Source organism: Nyctereutes procyonoides, unplaced genomic scaffold (genome assembly GCF_905146905.1).
Source record: "Nyctereutes procyonoides isolate TBG_1078 unplaced genomic scaffold, NYPRO_anot_genome, whole genome shotgun sequence".
Classification (NCBI taxonomy): Eukaryota; Metazoa; Chordata; class Mammalia; order Carnivora; family Canidae; genus Nyctereutes; species Nyctereutes procyonoides.
This window is the reverse complement of record NW_026575125.1, coordinates 53,037,311-53,055,873: the sequence shown is the minus strand read 5'-3', so window position 1 is coordinate 53,055,873 and position 18,563 is coordinate 53,037,311. Positions and strand designations below refer to the sequence as shown.

The following is an 18,563-nucleotide window of genomic DNA, read 5'->3' as shown; positions in this document are numbered from 1 at the left end:
GTCTCATTCATTTGGGGAATATAAAAAATAGTGAAAGGGAATAAAGGGGAAAGGAGAAAAATGAGTGGGAAATATCAGAGAGAGAGGCAGAGCTCCTAACTCTGGGAAACGAGCAAGGGGTGATGGAAAGGGAGGTGGGCAGGGGTTGGGGCGACTGGGTGACAGGCACTGAGGGGGGCACTTGATAGGATGAGCACTGGGTGTTATGCTATATATTGGCAAATTGAACTCCAATTAAAAAATGTAAAAATAAAAAAATTAAAAATAAAAAATGTAAAAGAAAGAATAAAAGGAAAAAAATCATTAGAAAAAAATTTAAAAAAATTAATTAATGGTATAAAAACTTTAAAAAAGGAGTAGAAGAGATCAGTGAAACTAGAAGTTGTTACTTTGTCAAAAATTAATAAAACTGGTGAATCACTAACCAAATTGAAAAAAAAAGTAGAAGAGAAAGGACTCAAATAAATAAAATCACAAAAGAGAGAGGAGAAATAGCAACCATCACCACAGAAAGAGGGGCAAGATGGTGGAAGAGTAGGGATCTTCAACTCACCTGGTCCCACCAACTTACATACATAACTTTCAAAACATCCTGAATACCTACGAATTCAACCTGAGATTTAAAGAGAGAACAGCTAGAACACTACAGATAGAAAAGTTTTTGCTTCTAACAAGATAGAAAGGCAGAAAAAATAAATAAATAAAAAAGAATAAAGTCTGGGAGGGGCACCATGAGTAGCAGAGCTAAAGCCAAGCAGTGAAAGCCTCCAGGACAGGAAATCCCAGCCCTAGAGAAGGGGGAACTTTAAAAATCCATGCCGGAATTTTCCCGGAAGGAGAAGTGCTTAGCAGAAAAATTAGGCAAAATCCCAGGAGGGGTAGTGATGTCTCAAGATTCCCAGAGTCACCATTAGAAGAGGTGCACCTGGGGGAAAGCTCACCACAAACTGCAGTCCAGTATCAGTAAAGGGCTGGAGCACCACAACCCTCTGGGACATTTGGGACCACAGTCAGTTAGGTGGTGAAATATTTTTTTTGAGGGGCACAGGCACTGTTTATTGAGTGGCAGGTGCAGGAGAAGCAGCTGGCTCCAGTGTAGAAATAGAGGTGGCGCAGGTCATGCCAAGGTGCTGTGGGCATCTGGCAGCCAGAGCCACATCCCCTTGGGGGGATAGCACAAGCTCACTATGACAGGAGTAGCAACTAGCAAGCCAGGGGAAGAGGCAGCCACAGTCTCCCATGATCTTGGGCAAGAAGCGGCTGGTGAACTTGGCACGGGGGCCTGGGTTGGGAGGACTGGGGTCTGGGTGTTCTAGGGGAGAAGGGAAGGGGATCATGTCTGTGGGGTGGAATAGAGACTTTGGTGGTGGCCACCTGGTCCCAGCACCTGGGAGAAGAGCAGCAGAGTGGTCTGTGTCTGGCTGCCCCCACACCAGCCTGGCTCCCACCCAATGGTGTCGTACCAGCTGCCAGAACCTAGGCTGCCTGACATGCTGGTGCTTTCACAGTGATCATGCTCCCAGGAGCATCCCTCATCCTCATAATGTTCCAGCCTGGTCAAAGAACTAAGAACGGGAAACAAAGGCCTGCCCATTGAGGATGTGACTGATGCTCAGGCCCTGTGGGGGCCGGTGCCCCGGAAAAAAGCCCACCAGCAGGGTGGTGGGCAGCAGCTCCCACACAAAGAGGATGAGGCCAAACACCAGGTATCCTTTGTTCTCTCAAATCATTCACCAGGTCTGCCTGGTCAGAGACATACCAATCATAATCAAAGGCATCCAGCTGTCTCTGGGGGGCCAAGGCCAGGGCTGCCAGGTTGTAGCAGGCCCAGCTGGCATACAGCAGGACCATGGCACCACTCATCACAGCTGCCTGGCACGCACTGGTCCCCTTGGCCTCCAGGTAGATGCTGGTGGAGGGTGCATGCAGGGCAACAAGGCAGAGGCAGGCAGCAAGAGAGAGGGCACAGATAACAAAGAGAGAGTCGCTCACCAGGACTCATACCAGCAGGAGGGCCCAGGGCTGTGCCCGGCGCCGGTGGGACAGCACAGCACACAGCACATGCACCCACAGAACAAGCAGCGAGGCCCCCACGAAGGCCCCTTGGACAGCCAGCAAGCCTCAGCTCATCTCAGTGCTTCACCTTGGCCTTGAACACAACCTGGGCAAAGGTTGCTCTGGAAAAAAGCATAAAGGACTCTAAAGACTTCATTACTGAGGAATTGAGATATAGTCAGGCTGAAAATAAAAATAAATTAAATGAGATGCAATTCAGACTGGATGTCCCAACTGCTAGAGTTAATGAGGTGGAAGAAAGAGGGAGTGACATAAAGACAAGGTGACAGTAAGGAAGGAAGCTGAGGAAAAAAAGAGAAAAAACAATTAAGAGACCTTGAGGAAAGGCTTAGGGAAATAAATGATAGCCTGAGAAGAAAGAATCTACGTATAATTGGGGTTCCAGTAGAGGCTGAGAGGGAAAGAGGGCTAGAAAGTATATTTGAACAAATCATAGCTGAGAACTTCCCTAATTTGGGGAGGGAAACAGGCATTCAGATAATAGAGGTCCCCCCAAAATCAATAAAAACCATTTAATACCTCAATGTTTAATAGTGAACGTTTAATAGTGAAACTTGCAAATTCGAAAGATAAAGGAAAATCCTTAAAGCAGTGAGAAACAAGAGATTCTTAACTTATATGGGGAGAAATATCAGTTTAACCACAGACCACTCCACAGACACCTGACAGGCTAGAAAGGACTGGCATGATATATTTAGAGTCCTAAATGAGAAGAACATGCAGCCAAGAATACTTTATCTCATTCATAATAGAAGGAGAGAGAAAGAGCTTTCAAGATAGGCAGAAACTGAGACTATGTGACCACCAAACCACCTCTGCAATAAATATTATGGGGATATTGTAAAAGAAAGGGGAAGCCCCAAGAAAAAATCCACAAAATGGGGACTGAATAGGTATTATGATGACACTAAATTCATATCTTTCAATAGTTACTCTGAATGTGAATGGGCTAAATGATCCCATCAAAAGACGCAGGGTTTCAAACTGGATAAAAAAGCAAGAACCATCTATCTGCTCTCTGCAAGAGACTCATTTTAGATAAGGATACCTCCCGTGGGATCCCTGGGTGGCGCAGCGGTTTGGCGCCTGCCTTTGGCCCAGGGCGCGATCCTGGAGACCCGGGATCGAATCCCACATCGGGCTCCCGGTGCATGGAGCCTGATTCTCACTCTGCCTGTGTCTCTGCCTCTCTCTCTCTCTCTCTCTGTGACTATCATAAATAAATAAAAATTAAAAAAATAAAAAAAGGATACCTCCCGTCTGACAATGAAAGGTTGGAGAACCATGTACCATTCAAGTGGTCCTCAAGGGAAGCTGCAGTAGCAATCCGCATATCATACAAATTAAAGATTTTCCCAAAGACTATAGGAAGAAGTGAAGAGGGGCAGTATATCATGCCTAAAGGGTCTAACCAACAAGAAGACCTAACAATCATGAATATTATTGCCCCTAATGTGGGAGCTGCCAAGTATATCAATCAATTAATAATCAAAGTAAAGATATACATAGATAATAATACACTAATACTGGGAGACTTCAACATGACACTTTCTGCAAATGACAGATCTTCTAAGCACAACATCACCAAAGAAAAAAAAGGGCCTTAAATGATACACTGGATCAGATGGATTTCACAGACATATACAGAACTTTCCATTGGAACGCAACTGGATGCATGTTACTCTCATGTACACATGGAACTTTCTTCAAAATAGACCACATACTCAGTCACAAATCAGGCCCAAACTGATACCAAAAGATTGGGATTGTCCCCTGCATATTTTCAGACCACAATGCTTTGAAACTAGAACTCAGTCAAAAGAAGTTCGGAAGAAACTCAAACACACGGATGTTAACAAGAAATTTGGAAGAAACTCAAACACATGGAGGTTAAAGAGCATGCTACTAAAAGATGAAAGAGTCAGTCAGTTAGATTCATGGAAACTAATGAACATGAAGATACAACCATTCAAAATTTTTGGGTTACAGTAAAAGCAGTCCTAAGAGAGAAATGCATCACAATACAAGCCTCCCTCATACAAGGAATATAAGTATTAATGAAAGGAATTATAGTGGAAAGGAGGAAATATTATTAGGGAAAATTAGAGAGGGTGACAAACCGTGAGAGACTCCTAACACTGGGAAACAAAAATGGGTAGTGTAAGGAGAGGTGGGCAGGTGGATGGGGTGACTGGCTGACGGACACTGAAGGGGGCACTGGACGGCATAAGCATTGGGTGTTATACTATATGTTTGCAAATCAAACTTCAATAAAAGAACATACAGAAAAAAATTGGAAAAAACTCAAATACAGAAGCTAACCTCAAACCTAAAGAAATTGGTGATAGACACCAAGTAAAAACTATACCAGGCAGAAGGGATATAATAAAGATTCAAGCAGAACTCAATGAAATAGAGACCAGAAAACTATATAACACATGAAGAAAACCATATGTTGGTTCTTTGAAAGAATTGATAAATAGGTAAACCACTAGTCAGTCTTGTGAAAAAGGAAAACGACTCAAATTAATAAAAACATGAATGAAAAAAGAGAGATCACAACCAATACCAAGGTAATACAAACCATTTTAAAAATGTACTGTGAACAACTATATGCCAACTAATAAGGAAATCTAGAAGAAATTGATGCATTTCTGGAAAACCACAAATTATCAAACCTGGAAGAGGAAGAAACAGAAAACCTGAAGAGGTAAGTAACCAGAGGAAATTGAGACAATCCTCAAAAACCTCTCAAGACACCAAAGTCCAGGGCAAGATGGCTTCCCAGGGGAATTCTATCAAAAGTTTAAAGAAGAATTAATATCTATTCTACTAAAGCTGTTCCGAAAGATAGAAAGAGACGGAGTACTTCCAAACTCGTTCTATGAGGCCATCATCACCTTGATTTCAAAACCAGACAAAGACCCCACCAAAAAGGAGAATTATAGACCAATATCCCTGATGAACACAGATGCAAAGATTCTCAACAATATACTAGCCAATAGGCTTCAACAGTATATTAAGATTATTCACCATTACAAAGTGGTATTTATCCCCAGGATGCAAGGTTGGTTCAATACTCATAAAAAAAAAATCAATGTGATTGATCACATCAACAAGAGAAAAAAAAACAAGAAATATATGATCCTCTCGACAGATGAAGAGAAAGCATTTGACAAAATACAGCATCTATTCCCGATCAAATCTCTTCAGAGTGTAGGGATAGGGGGAACGTTCCTCAGCATCTTAAAAGCCATCTATGAAAAGCCCACAGCAAATATCATTCTCATTGGGGAAATATTGAGAGGCTTTCCCCTAAGGTCAGGAACACGAGAGGGATGTCCACTCTCACCACTGTTATTCAACAAAGTACTAGAAGTTCTAGCCTCAGCAATCAGACAACAACAGAAAAGGAGTCAAATTGTCCCTCTTCACAGATTTCATGATTCTGTATATACAAAGCCCAAAAGACTCCACTCCAAGATTATTAGAACTCAAACAGTAATTCAGGAGTGTGGCACGACAAAAAAATCAATTCCCAGAAATCAGTGGCATTTCTATACACTAACAATGAGATTGAAGACAGAGATATTACAGAGTCAATCCCATTTACAATTGTACACAAAAGCATAAGGTAACTAGGAATAAACCTAACCAAAGAGGAAAAGGATTTATTCCCTAAAAACTACAGAACCCTTTGGAAAGTACTTGAGGAAGACATAAAGAGATAGAAAAAATTTTCATGCTCATGGATTGGAAAAATTAATATTCTGACAATGTTTATGCTACCCAGGGCTATTTACATGTTCAATGCAATTCTTATCAAAATACCATGGACTTCCTTCACACAGTTGGAACAAATAATCTTAAGATTCGTGTGGAATTAGAAAAGGCCCCGATAGCCAGGCAGTATTGAAAAACAAAACCAAAGCTGAGGGCATCACAATGCCGGATTTCAAGTTGTGCTATGATCAAGACAGTGATCATCAAGAAAATATGGTACTGGCACAAAAACAGACACATAGATCCATGGAACAGAATAGAGAATCCAGAATGGGCCCTCAACTCTATGGTCAACTAATCTTCAACAAAGCATGAAAGAATATCCACTGGATAAAAGACAGTCTTTTCAATAAATGATGCTCAGAAAATTGGACATCCCTATGCAGAAGAATGAACCTAGACCATTCTCTTACATCATACACAAAGATAAACTCAAAATGGATGAAAGATGTGAGACAAGAATCCATCAAAATCCTACAGGAGACCACAGGCAACACTCTCTTTGAACTTGGCCACAGTAACTTCTTGCAAGATACATCTATGAAGGCAAAGAAAACAAAAGCAAAAATGAACTATTGGGATTTAATCAGGATAAAAAACAAACTAACAATCTATAGAATGGGAGAAGATATTTGCAAATGACGTATCAGATAAAAGGTTAGTATCCAAGATCTATAAAGAACTTATTCAACTCAACAGCAAAGAAACAAACAATCCAATCATGAAATGGGCAGAAGTCATGAGCAGAAATTTCACCCAAGAAGACATACACATGGCCAACAAGCACATGAGAAAATGCTCTGCATTGCTTGCCATCAGGGAAATACAAATCAAAACCACAATGAGATACCACATCACACCAGTGAGAATGGTGAAAATTAATAAGACAGAAAACAACAAATGTTGGAGAGGACATGGAGAAAGGGGAACCCTCTTGCACTCTTGGTGGGAATGTGAAGTGGTACAGCTACTCTGGAAAACTGTGTGGAGGTTCCTCAAAGAGTTAAAAATAGAGCTACCCTTCGACCCCTGTGTTTGGGGTAAACACTCAGTGTTTACCCCAAAGATAGAGATGCAGTGAAATGCTCGGACACCTTTACCCCAATATTCATGGCAGCAATGTCCACAATAGCCAAACTGTGGAAGGAGCCTGGATGTCCTTCAACAGATGAATTCATAAAGATGATGTGGTGTATATATACAATGGAATATTACTCAGCCATTAGAAACAAATACCCACCATTTGCTTCGACGTGGGTGGAACTGGAGGGTATTATGCTGAGTGAAGTAAGTCAATCAGAGGACAGTCATCACACAGTTTCACTCATATGGGGAGTATAAGAAATATTGAAAGGGATTATAAAGGAAAGGAGGGGAAATGAGTGGAAAAATTAGAGAAGGTGACACAACATGAGAGACTCCTAACTCTGGAAAACGAACAAAGGTCGTGGAAGGGGAGGTGGGGGATGGGGTAACTGGGTGATGGGCATTGAGGAGAGCACTTGATGGGACGAGCACTGTGTGTTATACTATATGTCGGCAAATTGAACTTCAGTAAAAAAAGAGAGGTATAGCATATCCAAATGGATAAAATAAAGCAAACAAAACAAAATAGGACCCTTTTAAATGCTGCCTACAAACACTCATTTTAGACCTAAGGATATCTGCAGATTGAAAGTGAGAGGATAGAGAACCTTCTATCATGCTAACAGATGCCAAAAGATGCCAGAGTAGCCATACTTCTACTAGACTGCTTATATTTTCAAGCAAAGACTGTAACTAGAAATTAAGAAGGGCATTATATCATAATTAAGGGATCTATTTATCAAGAAGATCTAACAATTGTAAATCTATATTTACAACTTGGAAAACCCAGATATATAAGTCAATTAATAATAAACAAAGAAACTCATTGAGGGACACCTGGGTGGCTCAGTGGTAGAGCATCTGTCTTTGGCTCAGGTTGTGATCCCAGAGCCGTGGGATCGAGTTCTGCATCATGCTTCCTGTGGGGAGTCTGCTTTTCCTTCTGCCTATGTCTCTGCCTCTCTGTGTGTGTGTCTTTCATAAATAAATAAATAAATAAACAAATAAAAAAATCTTGAAAGATAAAAAAGAAAATCATTGAAAATAATACAATACTATTGTAAGTGACTTTAATGCCCCACTTACAGCAATGTACAAATCATCTAAGCAGAAAATCAATAAGGAAACAATGTCTTTGAATGACACACTTGATGAGATGGGCTTAAATATATTCAGAACATTCCATCCCAAAGAAGCAGAATACGTTTGCTTTTCAAGTGTACATGCATCTTTTTCAAGAATAGATCAAATCCTGGATCACAAATCAGGCCTCAACAAGTACAAAAAAATAAAATCACACCATACAGCTTTTTGGATCACAACACAATTAAACTCGAAATCAACCACAAGAAAATTTTTGGAAAGACCACAAGGACATGGAGATCATCTTGTGGGATGCCTGGTTCGGTCAGTGGTTGAGGCTCTGCCTTTGGCTCAGGTCGTGATCCTGGGATCCTGGGAATCAAGTCCCACATCAGGCTCCCTGCAGGCAGGCTACTTCTCTCTCTGTCTACGTCTCTGTCTCTCTCTGTGTGTCTCCCATGAATAAATAAATAAAATAAAATATTTTTAAAGGAGATCTTATTAAAGAATGACTGGATTAATCAGAAAATTAAAGAAGAAATTAAGTGTCACCTGGGTTGCTCAGCTGGCTAAGCATATGCCTTTATCTCAGATCAAGATCTCATAGTCATGGGATCGAGCCCCAAGTTGGGTTCCCTGCTCAGTGGGGAGTCTTCTCCCTTGAACTGTGCCTCTCAGTCATTCTCTGTGTCTTAAATGAATAAATAAAAACCTTTTTAAAAATAAACAAAAAATAAGTTTAAAAATACAGGAAAATTAATGAAAATGAAAATATGATGATTCAGATCCTTTTGGGATGCAGCAAAGGCTCCTAAGAAGGAAGTTTATTGCAATGCAGACATATCCCAAGAAGCAAGAAAAGTCCCGAATACACAGTCTAACCTTACACCTTAAGGAGCCAGAAGGGGCAGCATATAAAGCTTAAAGGCAGCAGAAGGAGTGAGATATTAAAGATTAGAGCAAAAATAAATGATATAGAAACAAAAAAATCCAATAGAACAAATCAATGAAACTAAGAGCTCGTTCTTCTAAAGAATTAATAAAATTGATAAACTCATAGACAGACTTAGCAAAAGAAAAAAAGAAAGAGCCTTAGCAAAAAGAAAAGAGAAAAGATCACAATATATAAAATCATGAGTGAAAAGGGAGAGATGACAACCTAAACCACAGAAATACAAACAATTTTATAAGAGACTATTATGAAAGATAAATATGCCAACAAACTGGGAAATCTGGAAGAAATGGAAAAATTCCTAGAAACATAAAAATTACCGAAACAAACAGGAAGAAATAGAAAAATTTAACAGACCCATAACCAGTAAGGAAATTGAATCAGTAATCAAAAATCCCAACAAAATGAAAACCAGTACAGTCACTCTGGAAAAGAGTATGTAGGTTCCTTCAAAAAGTTAAAAATAGAACTATTCTACAACTCAGCAATTGCACTACTAGGTATTTATCCAAAGGATACATAGCGATTTGAAGGGACACATGCACCCTAATGTTTAGAGCAATAATGTTTATAATAGCCAAAAAATGGAAAGAGCCCATATGTCCATGGATAAAGAAGACATGATATGTCATATATATGTATATATATAATATTCCATATATAATATAATATACTTTATATTATGTTATGTTATATTATATATAATGGAATATTAGTCATCAAAAAGAACGAAATCTTGCCATTCAGCATAACATGGATGAAACTAGAGGGTATTATGCTAAGTGAAATAAGTCAATCAGAACAAGATAAATACCATATAATTTCACTCATACATGGAATTTAAGAAACAAAGGCAAAGATGATCATAGAGGGAAAAAAGAGAGAAGCAAACCGGAAAATGGACTCTTAACCATATAGAAAGTACACACTAAGAGTTATTGGTGGGGAGGTGGGTGGGGTTTGGGGTAATTGGGTGATCATTAAGGAGGGCACTTGATATAATGAGCACTGGGTGTTATATGCAACAGATAAATCGTTAAATTCTACCTCTGAGGGATCCCTGGGTGGCGCAGCGGTTTAGCGCCTGCCTTTGGCCCGGGGTGCGATCCTGGAGACCCGGGATCGAGTCCCACGTCGGGCTCCCGGTGCATGGAGCCTGCTTCTCCCTCTGCCTGTGTCTCTGCCTCTCTCTCTCTGTGTGTGTGACTATCATAAATTAAAAAAAAAATTCTACCTCTGAAACTAATAATACACTATATGTTAACTAAATTGAATTTAAAATTTAAAATCCCAACAATGGGATTCCTGGATGGCTCAGCAGTTTGGTGCCTGCCTTTGGCTCGGGGCGTGGTCCTGGTATCCTGGGGGCGAGTCCCACATCTGGCTCCCTGAGTGGAGAGTGCTTCTCCCTCTGCCTGTGTCTGTGTCTCTGTCTCTCTCTCTCTCTGTGTGTCTCTCATGAATAAACAAATAAAATCTTAAAAGAAATAAAACCCCAAGAAACAAAAGTCTTGGGCCAGATGGTTTCCCAGGGGAATTCAACCAGTCACTTAAAGAAGAGTTAATACACATATCTCAAACTGTTCCAAAGACTATAAATGGAAGGAAAATTTCCAAACTCATGCTATCAGGCCAGCATTACTATAATTCTGAAACCAGACAAAAATCCACTAAAAAGGAGAATTATAGGCCAATATCCCAAATGAACATAGATACAAAAGTTCTCAACAAGAGAGCAGGATTGAATCCAACAGTACGTTGAAAGAATTATTCACCACAATCAGGTGGGATTTATTCCAGGGCCGCAGGGATGGTTCAGTATTCACAAATCAATGAATGTAACCCATAACATTAATAAAAGAAAATATAAGAACCATATATCCTCTCAATAGTTACAGAAAAAGCATTTGAAAAAAATTACAGCATCCATTCTTGATAGAAATCATCAACAAAGTAGGTATAGGGATCCCTGGGTGGCGCAGCGGTTTGGCGCCTGCCTTTGGCTCCTGGAGACCCGGGATCGAGTCCCATGTCGGGCTCCCGGTGCATGGAGCCTGCTTCTCCCTCTGCCTATGTCTCTGTCTCTGTCTCTCTCTCTCTCTGTCTCTCTCTCTCTCTCTGTGTGTGTGACTATCATAAATAAATAAATTTAAAAAAGTAGGTATAGATGGAACATACCTCAATATCATAAAGGCCATACACAAAAGGCCCACAGTTAATGTCATCCTCAATGGTAAAAAACTGAGAGCTTTTCCTCTATGGTCGAGAATAAGAGAGGGATTTCCACTCTCACCGTTACTATTTAATATAGTACTAGAGGTCTTAGCTTCAGCAATCAGACAACAAAAAGAAATAAACAACATCCAAATTGTCAAGGAGGAATTAAAAACTTCACCATTTGCAGATGACGATACTCTATGTAGAAAATCTGAAAGACTCCTCTAAAAATAGCTAGAACTAATGCATGAATTCAGCAAATTCATAGGCCATAAAATCAATGTACAGAAGTTTGATGCATTTCTATTCACTGATAATGAAACGCAGAAAAAGAAATCAGAAATCAATCCCATTTACAATTACACTAAAACCTATAAGATACCTAGGAATAAACCTAACAAAAGAGGTAAAACATCTGTACTCTGAAAACTATAGAACACTCACAAAAGAGATTGAAGAGGACACAAAGAAATGGGAAAAAAATTCCATGCTCATGGATTGGAAGAACAAACATTATTAAAATGCCTGTTCTACCCAAAGCAATCTACTTATTTAATGCAATCTCTATCAAAATACTACCAGCATTTTTCACAGAGCTAGAACAAATAATCCAAATTTTGTATAGGACAACAAGAGACCCCTAATAGCTCAAACAATCCTGAAAAAAAAAAAAGCAAAGCTGGAGGCACCACCTGCAACTTTAAGCCATATTACAAAGGTATGGTCATCAAGACAATATGGCACTGGCATAAAAACAGTCACATAGATTAATGAAACAGAAAAGAGCACCTAGAAATGGACCTACAATATGGTCAATCTTTGACAAAGCATGAAAGCACATCCAATGGAAAAAAGATAGTCTCTTTAAAAATCATTTTGGGAAAACAGGACAGCAACATTCAAGAATGAAACTAGACCACTTTTTTACACCATATACGAAAATAAATTCAAAATGAATAAAGTTCTACATATAGGACAGGAAACTATCAAAATCCTACAAAGGAACATAGGCAGGAACCTCTTTAATCTTGACTGTAGCAATCTCTTCCTAGACATGTCTCCTGAGGCAAGGGAACAAAAGCAAAAATGAACTATTCTGACTTCATCAAGATAAAAAGCTTCTGCATAGGGGCACCTGTGTGGATCACTTGGTTAAGCATCCCACTCTTTTTTTGTATAAATTTATTTTTTATTGGTGTTCAATTTGCCAACATATAGAATAACACCCAGTGCTCATCCCATAAAGTGCCCCCCTCAGTGCCCATCACCCAGTCACCCCAACCCCCCGCGCACCTCCCCTTCCACCACCCCCAGTTCGTTTCCCAGAGTTAGGAGTCTCTCATGTTCTGTCTCCCTTTCTAATATTTCCCACTCATTTTCTCTCCTTTCCCCTTTATTCCCTTTCACTGTTTTTTATATTCCCCAAATGAATGAGACCATATAATGCTTGTCTTTCTCCGATTGACTTACTTCACTCAGCATAATACCCTCCAGTTCCATCCATGTTGAAGCAAATCGTGGGTATTTGTCATTTCTAATGGCTGAGTAATATTCCATTGTATACATAAACCACATCTTCTTTATCCATTCATCTTTCGATGGACACCGAGGCCCCTTCCACAGTTTGGCTATTGTAGACATTGCTGCTAGAAACATCGGGGTGCAGGTGTCCCAGTGTTTCATTACATCTGTATCTTTGGGGTAAATCCCCAGCAGTGCAATTGCTGGGTGGTAGGGCAGATCTATTTTAACTCCTTGAGGAAACTCCACACAGTTTTCCAGAGTGGCTGCACCAGTTCACATTCCCACCAACAGTGCAAGAGGGTTCCCCTTTCTCCACATCCTCTCCAACATTTGTGGTCTCCTGCCTTGTTAATTTCCCCTATTCTCACTGGTATGAGGTGGTATCTCACTGTGGTTTTGATTTGTATTTCCCTGATGGCAAGTGATGCAGAGAATTTTCTCATGTGCTTCTTGGCCATGTCTATGTTTTCCTCTGTGAGATTTCTTTTCATGTCTTTTGCCCATTTCATGATTGGATTGTTTGTTTCTTTGCTGTTGAGTTTAATAAGTTCTTTATAGATCTTGGATACTAGTCCTTTATCTGATAGGTCATTTGCAAATATCTTCTCCCATTCTGTAGGTTGTATTTTAGTTTTGTTGACTGCTTTTGCTGTGCAAAAGCTTCTTATCTTGATGAAGTCCCAATAGTTCATTTTGCTTTTGTTTCTCTTGCCTTCATGGATGTATCTGGCAGGAAGTTACTGTGGCCGAGTTCAAAAAGGGTGTTGTCTGTGTTCTCCTCTAGGATTTTGATGGAATATTGTCTCACATTTGGATCGTTCATCCATTTTGAGTTTATCTTTGTGTATGGTGCAAGAGAGTGGTCTAGTTTCATTCTTCTGCATGTGGATGTCCAATTTTCCCAGCACCATTTATTGAAGAGACTGTCTTTCTTCCAGTGGATAGTCTTTCCTCCTTTGTCGTATATTAGTTGACCATAAAGTTGTGGGTCCACTTCTGGATTCTCTATTCTGTTCCATTAACTATGTGTCTGTTTTTGTGCCAGTACCACACTGTCTTGATGACCACAGCTTTGTAGTACAACCTGAAATCCGGCATTGTGATGCCCCCAGCTATGGTTTTCTTTTTTAAAATTCCCCTTGCTATTCGGGGTCTTTTCTGATTCCACACAAATAGTAAAATAATTTGTTCTAACTCTCTGAAGAGAGTCCATGGTATTTTGATAGGGATTGCATTAAACGTGTAAATTGCCCTGGGTAACATTGACATTTTCACAATATTAATTCTGCCAATCCATGAGCATGGAATATTTTTCCATCTCTTTGTGTCTTCCTCAATGTCTTTCAGAAGTGTTGTGTAGTTTTTAGGGTATAGATCCTTTACCTCTTTGGTTAGGTTTATTCCTAGGTATCTTATGCTTTTGGGTGCTGTTGTAAATGGGATGAACTCCTTCATTTCTCTTTCTTCAGTCTCAGTGTATAGAAATGCCACTGACTTCTGGGCATTGATTTTGTATCCTGCCACACTGCCAAATTGCTGTATGAGTGGGTGGAAGCTTTTGGGTTTTCTATGTAGAGTATCATTTCATCGGTGAAGAGGGAGAGTTTGACTTCTTATTTGCCAATTTGAATGCCTTTAATGTCTTTTTGTTGTCTGATTGCTGAGTCTAGGACTTCCAGTACTATGTTGAATAGCAGTGGTGAGAGTGGACATCCCTGTCTTGTTCCTGATCTTAAGGGAAAGGCTCCCAGTGCTTCCCCATTGAGAATGATATTTGCTGTGGGCTTTTCGTAGATGTTGAGTAATGTTCCCTCTATCCCTACACTCTGAAGAGTTTTGATCAGGAATGGATGCTGTATCTTGTCTTGATTCAGCTTTTGCTATTGGGCTCCAAGCTCAGCGGGGAGTGTGCCTGAGATTTCCTTTCTCCCTCTCCTTTTGCTCCTCCTCCTGCCCCCATGCTCTCTTTCTCTAAAATAAATAAATGAATCTTTAAAATAAAAGCTTCTGCACAGTGAAGGAAACAGTCAACAAAACTGAAAGACAAACTACTGAATGTGAGAAGATACTTGAAAATAACATATCTGATAGAGTTAGTATCCAAAATCTATAATGATCTTATCAAACTCAATAATCAAATAATAAATAATGCAATTAAGAAATGGGCAGAAGACATAAATAAACACTTTTCCAAAGAACACATCCAGATGGCTAACTGACACATGAAAAGCTGTTCAACATCATTCATCATCAGGGAAATACAAATCAAAACCACAATTAGATACCACCTCACACCAGTCAAAATAGCTAAAATTAACACGACAGGAAACAACAGATGTTGGTGAGGATGAAGAGAAAGGGGAAGCCTCTTGCACTGTTGGTGCAAATGCAACTTGGTGCAGCTCTTCTGGAAAACAGTGTGGGAGCTCCTAAAACAGTTAAAAATAGGACTACCCTAGGGCCCATCAATTGCACTATTAAGTATTTAACCAAAGATACAAAAATACATATTCGAAGGGGTACATGTGAATGTATTTACAGCAGCATTATCAACAGTAGCCAAACTATGGAAAGAGGCAAAGTGCCCATGGACTGATGAATTGATAAGAAAGATATGGTATATATATCCAATGGATATTACTCAGCCTTCACAAAGAATGAAATCTTGCCATTTGCAATGATGTGGAGTGTATTATGCTAAGCAAAATATGTTATTCAGAGAAAAACAAATATCATATGATTTCACTCATATGTGGAATTTAGGAAACAAAACAGATGAGCATATGGGAAGGGAATAGAAAAGAGAGATGGGAATCAAACTATAAGAGATTCATAAGGATAGAGAATAAACTGAGGCTTGATGGAGGGAGGTGGGTAGTGGATGGGGTAAGTAGGTGATGGGTATTACAGAGGTCACTTGTGATGAGCACTGCTGTTATGTGTAAGTGATGAATCATTAAGTTCTGCTCTTTAAACAAATATTACATTATATGTTAACTAACTAGAATTTAAATATAAATTTGGAGAGGAAAAACATCAGGAGAAATAAGGATTAAAAAAATAAATTTACACTCACCCTCCTAATATTTCTTATCCATCTGCCCTGCTTTATTTTTTGCCTACTTAACACTTACACTAGCAAACATATTATATATCTTACTAATTCTCCTTGTTTCCACCTTTCTCACTTTCATAGGATATAAGTGCTATGGATTATTGTCTGATATTCCTACTATATCCCCAGTGCCTAAGATATTACCCGTACATAGTAGGTACTCAGTAAATAATTTTTTGAACAAATGATGAATAGTAAGGTTTAGTAAATGTGGAGTGAATCATTTACTCCTTTTTAAGAAGTTAAGTGTTCTGAGATGCCTGGGTGGCTCAACAGTTGAGCGTCTGCCTTCAGGCATGATTCCAGAGTTCCAGGATTGAGTCCCACATCGGGGTCCCCACGAGGAGCCTGCTTCTCCTTCTGCCTATGTCTCTGCCTCTTTCTCTGTGTGTCTCTCATGAATTAATAAATATTTTTTTTAAAGTTAAGTGTTTCTTTGAGACTCTGATGAAAGATACGGACCCACTTTGTAAAATAATGCATGTACACCTCCCCCTTGCTAGATTAACAGCTCTTTGAAATTCACACTTGCATTATATTTCCACAATTACCCTATGAAGCAAGTATTTTATATCTCCTTTGTTTGTGAGAACATGAAGCTCAGAAAGGTAGGCTAAGTTACCAAAGACCATGGAGTAAATGAAAACTACAACCAAACTCTTCAAAGTTGTGATCACTGCTATTTTCTACCCGTAGGCACATGGTGTGCTTACCTAATAAAAAGCTAGGATTGATACTGGGCTGCATTAAACCACTGTGGTAGACAGTTTCTAAGATGGCATACAATGATACTTGCTTCCTGGAATTCATACTCTTCTGCGATTTCCTCCCCTTGAACATGGTCTGAATCTAGAATACAATAGAAAGTGACAAAAGTGATAGGATGTTAGTTCTAATGTCAAGTTATGAAAGATGGTAATTTCCATTTTTCTCGTTCTCTCTTGCTTTTTTTTTTTGCTGGCTGCCTCTGATAAAGGGATCTCTTTCATTAGTTGCTCTATGGAGAACCCCATGTGGCAAGGAACTGAAGGAGGCCTCTGTTCAATAGCTAACAAGGAAGTAAGACCCTTGGGTCATCTGCTCACAAGAAACTGAATTCTGCCAACAGCCACATGAGTAAGCTTAAATGTTAATCCTCCCACAGCTGACTTTTAAAATGACTGCAAACCCAGCTGACACTTTTACTGCAACTTGTGAGAGACACTGAGACAGAGGCATCTACCTAAGCCTTGCCTGGTTTCCTGACCCATAGCAAAATAATAACTGTGTATTATTTTAAGATGCTAAGTTTTGAGATAATTTGTCATGCAGCAATAGATAACTAACAAAACCAGAAATACAAAATGTCTTACACCACATTGGTCTCACTGCTTCAGCTGCTGCACCTCCCTCCCTGGTCCTCACTCCCAAAGTCCTTCTCCTACCTAACATGTTGGGAGCAATAATGTATTTGGAGCTATTAGAGGTGAAAGCTTGAATAATAGGAGCAAAATTGTAAGGATTGTGGTAGGTTGGTAATTCTGGTATTTTAAGCTGAAAAAAAAAATTGTCCTATTTACAGCCTAATTTCTTTCAGGTCTTGACCCTCTATGACTATACTAGTTTGCAAGGATGCTTACAATTGTGGTTGACTAACAAGAATTATCACCTAGAAGTCAGGAAACATGAGTTATGATAATCAGGCAGTCCACAATATTTTTAAGCTGCCATTTTGGGCCTGGCAAAATGTTTTGTGTTGAAAAGACTAGAGTAAACAAATTATATCTAATACTTGTCTTCACAAGAATTCCAGTATAGTAGGTACACTTCTGGATTGGTCACTCACAATGGACCCATGGACAATTACATTCTTTCTGCCCTCAGTTTCCTCTTTGATAAAATGGGTGGCAGCTGGCATGGATAAGAGGTCTGCTTCAGTCCCACAACACTGCACTTTTATAAAAATGCAATATCTGTGCTCAAGTGATTAAAGGACCTGCCTCTTTCCTGGTTGGTTATCCAGGGTTATCAAGGTTAAATTATGTGTCCAGGGTCTCATGGGCAAATGGTGGCAGTGTCCTGAGCCGCCTCTCAAAATTACATTAACATTTATAGCACAAAGAAAAAAATTTGTTCAATAATACTTGCTTAATGACACTCTGTTCCCAAATAGACAATAAACAAACAGGATGAAAGGAAAGAAATTGTTAACGCTTTTAATAACCCAATAATATTTAAATAGCAGACAGTAATTATCTTATTAAATCTAAATGAACAACAGCAAAGTATATTTCCTTGAAGCTCTTCATTTGCTGAGACATTAGAACCTCTAAAAGTAAAAGATTCTCTGCTCCTCTGTAATCTTCTTTATGCTTAAACAGCATTATTTTATGGAGATGGTAAGCCAGCTTTGGCTGAGAGTGGGGCCAAGGTAAGAAAACCAAAGCAGTTGTTTGAGAAAATGTCTCTGAAATGAAGAAAAGAATGCTAGTTCTCAGAGGACCAGAAATGGGAAAAACAAAGGTAAATTTCTTAATACAAAGAGGGAGGTACATAGAGGAAAGTGATTTACCCAAGATTACTAATCTCTTTTTAGTGGCAAACTTATACTATAATCTGTGCCTTTCTATGATACCACCCTGTACACAATCAATTTCACCCGAACAGATGATATCTAGTAGTTAAGAGCATGGGTTCTCAAAGCAAATGAACTTGTCTCAAATTTATTCTATGTCATTTACTAGCTAT

General features: G+C 39.3%; 1 pseudogene; it reads right to left on the bottom strand.

Annotated features, from left to right (window-relative positions):
* Positions 1-1,333: 1,333 nt before the first annotated feature.
* Positions 1,334-2,212, bottom strand: LOC129517947 (integral membrane protein GPR137-like; annotated as a pseudogene).
* Positions 2,213-18,563: the final 16,351 nt, after the last annotated feature.